This window comes from Choloepus didactylus, chromosome 21 (assembly GCF_015220235.1).
Source record: "Choloepus didactylus isolate mChoDid1 chromosome 21, mChoDid1.pri, whole genome shotgun sequence".
NCBI lineage: Eukaryota > Metazoa > Chordata > Mammalia > Pilosa > Megalonychidae > Choloepus > Choloepus didactylus.
Genome location: NC_051327.1, coordinates 5,032,753 through 5,044,954, shown reverse-complemented (window position 1 = coordinate 5,044,954; position 12,202 = coordinate 5,032,753). Strand labels below are relative to the sequence as shown.

At 32.9% G+C, this 12,202-nt stretch overlaps 3 pseudogenes; all 3 read right to left on the bottom strand.

Moving 5' to 3' along the window:
• Positions 1-1,687: 1,687 nt before the first annotated feature.
• Positions 1,688-2,645, bottom strand: LOC119518041 (annotated as a pseudogene).
• Positions 2,646-7,330: 4,685 nt separating this feature from the next.
• Positions 7,331-7,921, bottom strand: LOC119517882 (annotated as a pseudogene).
• Positions 7,922-11,533: 3,612 nt separating this feature from the next.
• Positions 11,534-11,780, bottom strand: LOC119518261 (annotated as a pseudogene).
• Positions 11,781-12,202: the final 422 nt, after the last annotated feature.

Below are 12,202 nucleotides of genomic sequence, written 5' to 3'. Positions count from 1 at the left end.
GTAATGTTTTCTCTTTTTATTAGCAGACTTTTGTTAAATATTTTATTCCCGAAATAGAGGTTGAACTTTAAACATTCAAAAAATTTTTAAGTATATAAGCAGATTTAATTTTACAAAGAAAATCTTAATATAAATTGAAAAGAAAATCAAATGTTATAATTCTAGTGCTTGAAGACAATGTATCTAATTACAATTACAAAAGTTTAAATAAACAAAAAATCAAGTACTTGGGAAATGAAAACATACTTCCTTAAAAACCTTCAAACTGCAAAGGCAAATAAAATTGGATTTTCAGATTATGTAGAGTATATTTTCTATAAAAATGAAACAAATACTCTACCTTACAAAAATTTGAGGTACAAGAAAATAATCATTCCTCAAAAATTCTTAGCTTTACACCATTTCTCTATTAAAGATTTCAAAATAAATGAGTGAAGCATTAACTGAAGAATTTATTTATTTTTAAGGAACTTTAAGAAAAATTTGAAATCAGGATAAAGGGAATTATTTTATGAAGTACACAGAATGTCAGCAAAGTAATTTATAGGCACATTACAGAAAGGTAGGTTTTCAAATATTTAGCAATTAGACACCAAACATATTACTGCATGCAGAAACTTAACATGGAAAATTTACAAAATTTCAGATCCTAAAGCTTTGCAAGAGTCTTTATTTTGCCAAGTTACCAAGAACACAGTCATCTCACAGGTTTAAATGACAAAGTAAATACCAAAAGCTTTACTTATAAGCAGTAACTGAAAACTGCAAAAGATTATGTAAAAAATAACAATACTTATGTAATATATACATACATATGCATAATTGTTACTTTAGAAGAATAAAATTAATCTCTTACTGATTATTCAGTCCTCTTTAGGGCATTTCCATTTTATTTAATATTTTTCACTATGTCCAAGTTTTCTTCACTGTTAATATATAACATGTTCTATAGTTTAATTATTTCACAATATTATGCTTAGCTCTAGGTCTGGATGAGTGAATATTCCTCAAAAGAAGAGCCATTGTGTATTCAAAATATTGCAAAATATAGGTTTTCTGATAACAATGGCCACAATTTATTTGTACTGCATCAAGTGCTTTACATTCTTCATCTCATTCAATCTTCACAATAACTCACAGACCTGGAATTTTTATTTATCTTGTACAATTGAGGACACTGAGTCTTGAATTATCAGTGAGTTATTAAAGATTATATAGCAAAAATGATTGCAGATCTAGAATCAAAACCTTGGAATGTCTGATTTCAAAGTAAGTGCTTTCAAACTCTATACTTGTTTCTTCCCTATATATTAAATGGATTGAGTTTGGGAACTATCAATGTGTCAAAAAAATAGCTGTTTTCTATAATAAACGTATCTGAAATTGGAACATCCATGGGGATTTATGTAATATTATTTAAAAGGTGATATGACATTTTCTTATTTTGCATATTAGTTGCTCTTTATAAAACACTTGTATTTAAACACTGAGTTTAAAACATAAAGCATGATTTCCAATTTCAAAATGGATTTCCAAAACCATTTTCCTGAAAATATTCAAGATCATGTTTGGCCAAGTAAAAGATGGCTCAACAGAAATATAAACTAAAAGATTAATTTATCTTAGACAGAGTCCAAGTAAATATGCAAATATGACAGAAAGAAAAGATGAGGTTAAATGAACAGCATCACTGTCCTTTGAATTGCCTGGAGCCTTCTCTCTTCTGCATGATTCTAATGAGAGCATTTTTCACCTCTTTGTTCCTAAGACTGTAAATGAGTGGATTCAGCATGGGGCTCACTATTGTATAAAACACAGAGGCCACTTGATCCCTTCCCAAGGAGTAGGACTGCTTTGGTTTTAAATAAGTAAAAATCATAGTGCTGTAAAAGATGGTGACTCCCAGGAAGTGGGAGGCACAAGTAGAAAAGGCTTTGCGTTTTCCTGAAGTGGAATTAATTTTCATGATAGTAGACAGAATGGACCCATAGGACACAGAGATTGTGATAAGAGACACCATTACATTGAAACAACTAAAAATGAGTATCATAATTTCAGTGTCCTGAGTGTCAGTGCAGGACAGGGCTAAAATTGGGATTGTGTCACAGAAAAAGTGGTGGATTACAATGGATTTACAGAAATGCAAACTGTTCATGTAAACAACATTGACTAATGATTCAGTAAAGCCAATCACATAGGACCCAGTGATAAGGGCTTGGCAGAATCTCCTGGACATAACAACTGGGTAAGTCAGAGGATTGCAGATAGCTACATAGCGGTCATAGGCCATTGAAGAGAGAAGGAAAAATTCAGTGACACCCAGGAAGAAAAAAAAAGACATCTGGGTGAAGCAGCCCATGAATGAAATATACGTGGTAGAATTCAATAAATTCTCTAGGGTTTTAGGTGCGATGGCCGTAGAGTAACAGAGGTCAAGGAATGACAGGTGACTGAGGAAAAAATACATGGGGGTGTGAAGCTGGAGATCCAGGCGAATTATCAGTATCATCCCTGCATTTCCCAACATGGTAATCAAGTAAGTATATCATGAGAAATAACATAAAGAGGACCCTCTGGATCACCTCAGAGTCTGTCAATCCCATAAGAATGAAATCAAGCACATTTGTGTTATTCCTACTCCACATAGTGTTCAACTGTTGTAAACTGTTTGGAAATCAAAGCTGATATTTAGCGTGAATGGCTTGAAAAAGTTTTTTGTTTATGTGAATGACCTGGCATTTAAAAAAAAAATTGTTTAGTTCTTCTAGAAATATAAATAGCTATAAGTCATCATTTGAATATTCTGTAATACAAGTCCATGTATATTACATAATTGGACTGAATGGTCACGGTTATAAATGCTTGCCTTCATTAACACATTTAATCCACCTGAAAATATTATACCATAGGTGTTACTATTATCCTCATTTTTAGATGAGAAAAAGGGCAGAAAATGTTTAAGTAACTTATCCAGAGTCAAAGCCATTAAATGTTGATTCTGTCATTCTACAGAGATATGTGGAGTCCACAGAACATGTTCATAACATTATCTAACTGTGTACAGTTAATTTCAACAAAACTGAGAAAATATTTTTTTGTAATAACCAATGACAGAAAAAGTTTTAATGAGTCATTTACTTTTATTTTGTATCCAATTTTATTTAACACAATGTCTAATCATAAATATCAACCTTATAGGGCTTTATTTGATTGTGTTAAAATTAAGATCACACATTTTAATTTCTGAAAGATAAGTTGTTTTCCAAAATTGACCATTCAAAATAAAAACTCTTCCAAAATTATACTTCCAATTTATGTACATTGCTTGTGGACCCAGATTCCATCAACTCTGTATTTCCATTTCTACAAGTCCTGGCTTTCCTTAGGCCTAAATGTTACGTATATGCATAGGTATGTTCTTTTAATAACACACCCATTTTATTTGATTTGAAATAAAACCCTTTAATTTTGACAATAATACTAACCATGAGCAAAAGGTGGTGGAAAAAGTCTTCTTCCGAAATCATCTATCTAGATATTTGTCAACCTCAAATTTTTCACACAAATAAAATATATAATTTATATACAGAGATCCAAATTCCTAGGTCAAAATGTTTCCTCCCTTTAAAATAAATGAATTTTATTTTTTCTTGCATGCATTTTTGTTTTAACCTGAGGTAAAATAAATCAACCTAAAAATTTTGTTCAGGTTCTCATCAAATGGAAAGCTTACCTGGAAATTATGTCTCAGCAGTATACCACGGAGCTACTGTGTATAAAAGTAGGGCAAAGTAACCCTTGCCTTTCATCCTGACAAAGCCATGGCACCTTTTATATTGCGGACTGCTGATGAAACCTTTGGTCATCCCTGGGAACCAATTTCCAAGAATTATTGCTAGGCATGTTTCCAAGGATAAAAGCTCAAGGACTAATGTATCCATGTTAGGTTTGTACCAGAGTTCCTTATTCCTTAGACACCTCATAATTTTGAGCATGATTGTTTGCTATTCCTTAGTGATGCTCTAATTTGTTGTCTGGGTAACAAGGAAGGTATTTCTAGAGAAATACTTGATTACTCTATGACTGAAAGGCCAGATTGTTAGCCACAAGGTGGGACTAGCACATTTTTCACAATGAAACATTTTTTTTAAAGGTGTAGCACTATCATGGGAGCAAAACTAGTTTATTACACAAAAATTAGAGTACAACAAAATTCACGGAAGAAAATGAAAATAATTCATAACTGTTAATCTTTACATGTATTTTCCTCCAATTATTTTCCTTTATGTATATGATGCTGTGCTAGTTTGGATGTATCATGTCCTGCCAAAAGACATATTCGTGTTGATTAGGTCAGAACCTTGTTTCCATGGAATGTGACCCACCCAACTGTAGGTGATAACACTGATTAGATAATTTTCATAGAGGTGTGGCCCCACCCATTCAGTGGGTACCTTGATTAATTTACTAGAGCTCAGACAGAAGGAGCACATTGCCAAAGCTGAGAGAAGAAAGCCATTTTGAAACCAGACCCCAGAGCAGATGCCAGCCACATGCCTTTCCAGGTAACAGAGGTTTTCCAGATGCCAAACCTTTTCTCTAGTGAAGGTATACTCATGTTTATCCCTTAGCTTGGACAATTTATGGCCTTAAGACTGTAACTTTGTAACCAAATAAACCCCCTTTATAAAAGCTAATCCATTTCTTGTATTTTGCATTCTGGCAGCATTAGCAAACTGCAACAGATGCTTATTTATATATCTATTTACATATATGAATAATTTTATCATACAGTATTTTCAGTAACTTTATCCTGACATTATCATTAAGTAATTATAATACTACTTGATCTAAATTAAATTAGCCTTTTGTAAAACCTCACAGTTTCATGTATTAAGCATTAGATGTTGCCCCATCACAAACTTTCCTCTAGGAGTGTGCACCAGGTGATGAATGGATATTTAGTTCTTCCAGATAACTTTTCATTTCAGATATTTTACCTTTCCATTCTTGATCATCTTAAAATACATTATAAACATCTTTATTCAAATGTTTTACATTTCTTTTTTTTCTTTGTTTTGTGTTTAGTGATTTTTTTTTATTATATACTGTATTTCGGGAGTGATATCTTATAAACTGTTTTGACTATGTTGTCTTCCTTTAAAGTTTCTTCAGTTTTGTTCGGTCAGGCCATAAACTACAAACAGTGTATTTTTTAACATCTCAGATTTATTTTATTTTTTGATAAGGAAGATATGTTTGGTTTTCTCCTTATACTTAGTCTATGACCCTCACTCCAGGGCATGGTCCTTCTAATTTATGGCTTTTTTTTTTTCTCAGTTTCATGCCTGAGTCAATTATGTAGAGATATTCTTCATAACAGCTGGTTGTAACTCTAACTTCTCCAAGTGCTTAGTGAGCTCTGTAGTTGTATTCTGCTCTTAGCCCGGTGGCAGTGTCTCTTGGCTAAGCCTCTCCAGTCCCACCTGCACACATGCAGCCCATTCTTCAGCCTAGGACCTACAGGGAACCCCCATACCAACATTTGGGGCACCTTCTTCTGGTTCCCTGTCTTGAATGTTCTACTTCTTCAGGTGCTGGGAACTCCAATTTCTGTCTGCTTAGTTTTTTTTTTTTTTTTTTTTTTTTTTTTGAGCTTGACAAATTTATTGGTATTTTAGTAAAGACATTCATCTCAGTCATTTCTCTCTCCCATCTTGACCTTAGGTAAATATTTCATTTGGGTGAAGAAAAGAATATATAGGAGAGGGATAGTTGTTATTTTAACAAACAATAAAATGGATGAAAATGTAAAGTCTGTCTATATTTAAGTAAGTTAACTCCACATTATCTTGATAAAATTAAATCATGTAAGAACTAATAGTTCCATCTATATTTCCATTGTTTTACTTGGGGCCTATTCTGAACTTAAATGCAAGTGAACAAAGTGTTAGAAATATACAAGTCAGGCTGCGTCTCTGGAGTTATTAATTACCTATTAGAAGAGATCAGTGAGCAGTCACCACCAATAAAATAGTCTGAAGCTGCCTCCAAATTTAACATTGTAGGAATTTTTAAGGAAACCATTATACTTAAATGTTTCTTTTATTTGTGACTATGCTTTTAAAGATGCATTTTACTGTCACATTAAAAAAAAGTTCATACACAATACAAAAATACCAAAAATAAAACCAAACCCTACAACACAGAGAACAAAGTATATGTGATCAGATTCCATGAACTACATTTGAAGATGCATTTTCCTTCCATTTCCCTAAAATGTGCTTTTGAGAGGCAATTCTTCAATACATAGACACTTAAAATAAGCCATATTATTCTATTAATAAGAAAGTTAAATTCAAATTGGATTTCACAAGTTAGTAACTTAAATGCTTTGACAAAGTACAGAAAGTGCATCTTCTCATTTTCCATCTTCACACAATGTTAATTTTTTTTGGTGTTCATATCTTTTAAAAAATAAAAATAGCCAAATATTTAAGCAATATGTACATTTATATATTTTTTTTGGTGGTGGTTTGTATTTTAAAAGAAACAGCTTCCTTATGATTTACCTCAAGTTCTGGTGGAAATGCTGACAAGAACTAGCTAAAAACAAAAACCAACAGAAGCACATTCAAAATACTGATTTACTTTGGTAGCAAATGGTCATTCTTTGAAGACTAATGAAGGTAGACAAGACCCATTAAGTAAGTGAGCTATTTCAAATACTCAACAGTTTACACAGAATTTCAAAAAGTGTTTATTTTTAAAGAGCTAAGCCTGTATCCACTGCTAGCGATGCAATAACTAGTTTATGATGACTTGAAACGAAACAAATGCCCATAGGAAAAAAAGCTGTGTTTTAAATTGATTTAAGTTTACTTTCAGTCAATAGTCCAGTAACATTCTCCTCCCAATACAATACTCCCCCCTTCTATAAGGCTGTTCCTGGGAGCCAGACAGTTCAGGTAATGAGGGAGTTAAGAGAGCAACTGCTTGCATTTTGAAGAACCAGGTTAAATAGGCAATTACTTTTTGTTTCCCTCTTAATGTGCTAATAATTGTGTCTAAAAAAATATGCAATTCTAAAAAGGTACCATTTCTGATTTCTTTATTATCTGTAACCTTTGGAAACTAATCACATGAAACTACAAAATTAGCAAATGTCTTGAAATCTGTATATAAAACATAAATTACCTCTAATTTCAAACTCCCATTTATTAGTGTACCACTCAATCTTAAAAAAAAAAAAGAAAGAAAAAAAGGCGGCTCCAAAGATAGTCTTATACCATTCTTTAAAAAAGGAAACTGTTCCTTTTAACTTTACACCCACCCCCACACCCCAATCCCAAAACACATCATTTAATTGTCTTGGTCATGGACATTTCCAAGGTGAGATTTTATATTTCGCTCCCATAGCTTCTGGTTATCAGAAAACCCATGCTTTCCTTTGTTGAAGGAATTTGGTCCTGCTGATGTTGGTGTATCCCTTCCAATATTCTTCATCCTCATCTTTGCTTCTGGAGGCATTTCCTCTGGCTCACTCTCATTTTATGAAGCTATCATCATTCCAAGGATGCCCGTTATCACTGCTGTTATTCAACATTGTGCTAGAAGTTATCTTCATCTTCATTAAAAGCTGCTGCTACTGAAAGGGTTTTTGGAGCAAGAGTTGCAACAGTTTCTTTAGGCTTACTTGATCCAAGTTTGATGGATATGGCTGATGCTTTCTTTGTCATCTGACTACCTATGGCAAATCCAAACTTGGAGATCTTTGTAGGCTTTGTTGGGAGGTCGCCAGCTTCTTCTTCAGCTGATCGTTTCTCAGCGCTGCGACTGGAACTTTCCCCTCCATTACTCCGACGGTTCCAGCTCCCTGCGGCTTCTCAGGCCTCTCCTCTCCCGCCTTCCCGTCCGCCATTTTCCGCGCCGCGGCCTCCCCTCCTGTCTGCTTAGTTTTACAAGACTAGACCTTTATACTCTGCTTGTACTCTTCACTTCCTTGCTCAGCTATCTAGAAAGACAAGTTAAACATAAGTCTCTTCTCATGTAATTCCAGAATCTGATGAATAACTGAACTTTCTGGCTTGTTGTCCAATGCCTGGAAGCAAAATTTATATGCATTTTGTCGAGGTTTAGAATTAGTTATGATATCATGGAAATTCTTGTGCCACTTACTCTGTCAGGGCAGAAGCAAAAGTCTGTCCTACGTCTTTTTCTGAAGTTTCTCCCTCCTCTCATAGAATACTTCCTGTTTTTTTTTTTTTTTTCCTTATTTTTCCCCCCCTTGAGGTTTGGGGGTGGTTATTAAAGAATGGTTCTATGGTTCTATTTAATTTGTTTCTTTGTTTGATAAGTATAATCAATTTTTGGCTTTCTAATTCATTAATGCTATTTTAGTTTCATCACTGTTATTCTCCCTACTTTTTAAGATTTAACTCCTTTTTCTTTCTCTAGCATCATCATATAATTAATTATGTGATTTATTTATGTTTCCTGTTTAAGAATACGGCATTTAATGTTTCCATTATTCATCTAAGCACCACTTTATTTTTATTGTATGTTCAGTGTTATGCATTACTTTTATTGTTATCCATTATATAAATAGTCTAGAATCAAATTTTTATTTTACATTTGATCAAGTATAACTTAGGATTGTGTTTTTAGCTTTAAGTGTTTTTAATTTTCAAGTTGAACAGAATTTCAGTTTTTATATTTTGAAAATTAATTGAAAATTAAAATACATTGTTAGAAAATGTGATTCCTTTATATTAAACTTTGGAAATTTATTGAAATACATGAATTATTTGAAATAAATTTGTATAAGGAACTCATAGATGCTGAGAAAGTAAGGTTTAAATGTTAATATGCAATTTCAGCCTTCTCACATATATTATTCAGATATTATAATCCCAAAATGTGTTTTATTTGTTGGATTAATTACACACTAGAAGAATTATGTACAAACATGCCATTGCATGTTATTCATTTATTCAGAAAACATTTTACTGAATGCCTGCAATGTACAGGGCATTGTCCACAGGGCTATATTCTATCTGAGAGAAACAGAAAAATACACGGAAATAAGTGGCATGCCATGTTTGAGTGTGAAAAGTACTGTTTAGAAAGAGAAAGAAATTTTAAGATCGGAGAGTGGATAAGAAGTTCTAGCACAAGGGCATGAGGAAGGAAATGGAAATAGAGTGTCCAGGGCATGCCTCAATAAAATAGATAGCATTTGATCAAAGACATGAAAGGGGAAGAGTTTGTCCCCTAACTCTTGTACACGGTAGGAAAGTTTTCCAGACAAGGGGGACACCAGTGCAAATGCCCTGGGCAAGGTGTGTGCTGTGCAGGTGAGTAACAGTGAGGTCTAACAAGAGTGATGTTATATTAGGTGTCAGGGGAAGGGGGTGGTGGTAAGTGACGAAGAACATGTATGTTGAGAATAAGTGCTAAGGAGAAAATCTAAGGGGAGGGTGTACATGCAGACATTTGGGCTTGTTCTCTTAAAAAATAATTTTCAGAGACTTTTCAGTGATAGGTCACATTTCAGCAACCTGGAAGAAGTGAAGTAGAGATCCATAAAATTACCCAAAGGAAATGAGGCTCAGGTAAATGGAACAGTTAAAACAACATTCTGTACAATTAGTTACTTCGTGCCATTTGACCCTATGATTTGCATCACTATATCTTAGTAAAAATTGTGTAAGAATTATTTTATATTGGATCTTGGGTTTTGATTTACTCTGATAATACTTAACTTTTTAGAGGAATTTGTTCCACTCAAAAAAGTTAGATTTTCTATAATTTATTTATATTTCATTGAATAAATATTTCTACTTTCTTTATTAAAATATATTTTTCCTTCTTGTGCCTCCTTTCTTATATGGCATCTTTAGCTATTTTTAGATAGCTCTCTATCCACCCTCCACAACTTTTCCATATCTTGCAAGGCAAATATCCAATGCAAAATCCTCATTTTTCTGTACTACTTTTTCTTATTATCAGCTAATATTCTGGAGTTCATTTTTTCTCTGAAACAGCTTTTTATTAAACAACAAAGCAGAATCACAACATAATTTTCAAATGTTTGTAAATTAGGTCACAAAAGGGATGCAAAATGTTTCTAGTATGATTATTAAATATTCATACAGCTAAAGTCATTTATTGAACTTTACTTGCACCAATACAAACATAAGATTATTATCCCATGATTAAAAGTGACCCAAATCTAAAACCACAAGCTATATTAGAATCTGTCTTCCTATTATAACTAACATTTTAACATTACTTCTGCAAAATTCTCTTAACAAAAAAAAGTGCTAATAAAAGGATGCCCAAAATTCTAAAAATCAAGTAGTTGGATTTATAGAAAATTCAAGAACTAATGAGATTAAATACTGAGAAAAATTATCAACCAGTACATATATAAAATCCTCCCATTTCATTCATTATTCTGATACTAACATACTCTTAAGAATTTTTGCAAACTTGATCTTCTGGGCACCATAAATAAACCTTAGGAGACCAAACACTTTGTAACTGTTCTCTTCCAAATTTGTCTTACATAAAGTTAGTCAGACTTAATCCACTTTCATATATATTCCCCAAAAGTCCTAATCTATGTCAGGTATTACACAAATCTGGAGTGAAAACATTTGGAGTTGGTTACTGTTTATCGAGTACTTTTTCCATTTTATTTCTATGTTTCCTGAGATTTTCTATTTTAAACACACACACACACACACACACACACACACACAACCAGAGCTCATCTTTGTAGATATCAAGTGGTCATTTTGTGCAGAAGGAAGTTTTGAACAACAAATATCCCAATTTGAAACTTCACAGTTTCAAAGAACAATCATATTTATAGCCTCTGTTCTCAATTTATCAAAGAGGAACTAACAGTCCTATCCTGTTACTAAATATAACAAATGCCAGGTCTTAGTTGAGAAACTTATTTTGGTTAAGTTCAACAATGAATTCAGGTTCAATTCATAAATGATTAATTACTCAAATTGCTTTTACAAATGTGGAACCAGCTGTGTATCCTTAGGAGAGGGGAACTGGGAAGGAAAAGGCAAATGGAAAACAGGCACAAGATGGTGGGCAGGGTACATAAAGCTGTGTGTTCAGTGCGTAATTTTGGTCACTTTTTTACAAAATGGTAGTTATTTTTGTATCATTTTTTACAAAGCCTATAATAAAATACAGTGTTAAACTTACAAATCAAAGCAAATTTGATAAAACACTCATTTTCAAGTTTTCTTAAATATATACAATTCTAATTATAAAGTCTCTATAATCAATACATTTATGCATTTTCATAGACTAAGATAACATACAAACTCATAGAAGTCTCCATTTATACTTTTAGAGCTCTTAATTCTTGCTTAGATTTGCCATTATCTTCATAAATATTCAATGAAACCACAAACAAATGTACTATAACTTTTGGAATCTATTCAAATTTTAAAGAAAAAAAAATCAGCAGCAGTTCCATAAAACAGAAAGGATATGAATCCTTTTACTTTCTTTTGCTTTTTGTGTTAGTTGTTTGAAAAACACTAGAAGTTGACAGGAGGTTTTCTATATATTGTCCAAGAACTTGGTTTTCTGATTTTAGCTTCAGATTTTCTTCCTTAACTGCATCTATTCTTGCTGAGAGAACTTCAAGTGTGTGTTGGAGTTCCAACACTTGATTAATAAGTTGTGTTTCTTCCTCCAGTTCCACCTGATTTTCGGCCAATGGAATCCGTGTCAGTATTCAACATCTTGGGTAAAAAACTTTTGGGTCTCAGATACAAAACCCTTGATGAATGGTCTGCTGCTTGTAGCACCAGGAGAGGGGAGGGGATTCAGAAGAAGACGCCCAAGGCTGGGGCACTTGGACCAGAAGACACCTACAACTCCCTTGAGTTCATTTTTAAATGGACCTCTTATTGTTGTGTATGGATTTAAGAGTGAGTCTGCATCCACATGATATCAACAAGTTAATTTCATTTCGTTTATTTTATTTTCATTAGATTTTTGTTTTGGGGGGAATTCCTTTAATAATTTTCAAAATAAAACTAGTTAAGAGAAGTAATCTTTGTTTTTTTTTAGTTGATATAAAATATATCTTAAAGTGAACAAAAATAATTGTCTTAATTTTAAAGCCTGTTACATCAAACATGTTTTAAGCTGAGTGCCTTTC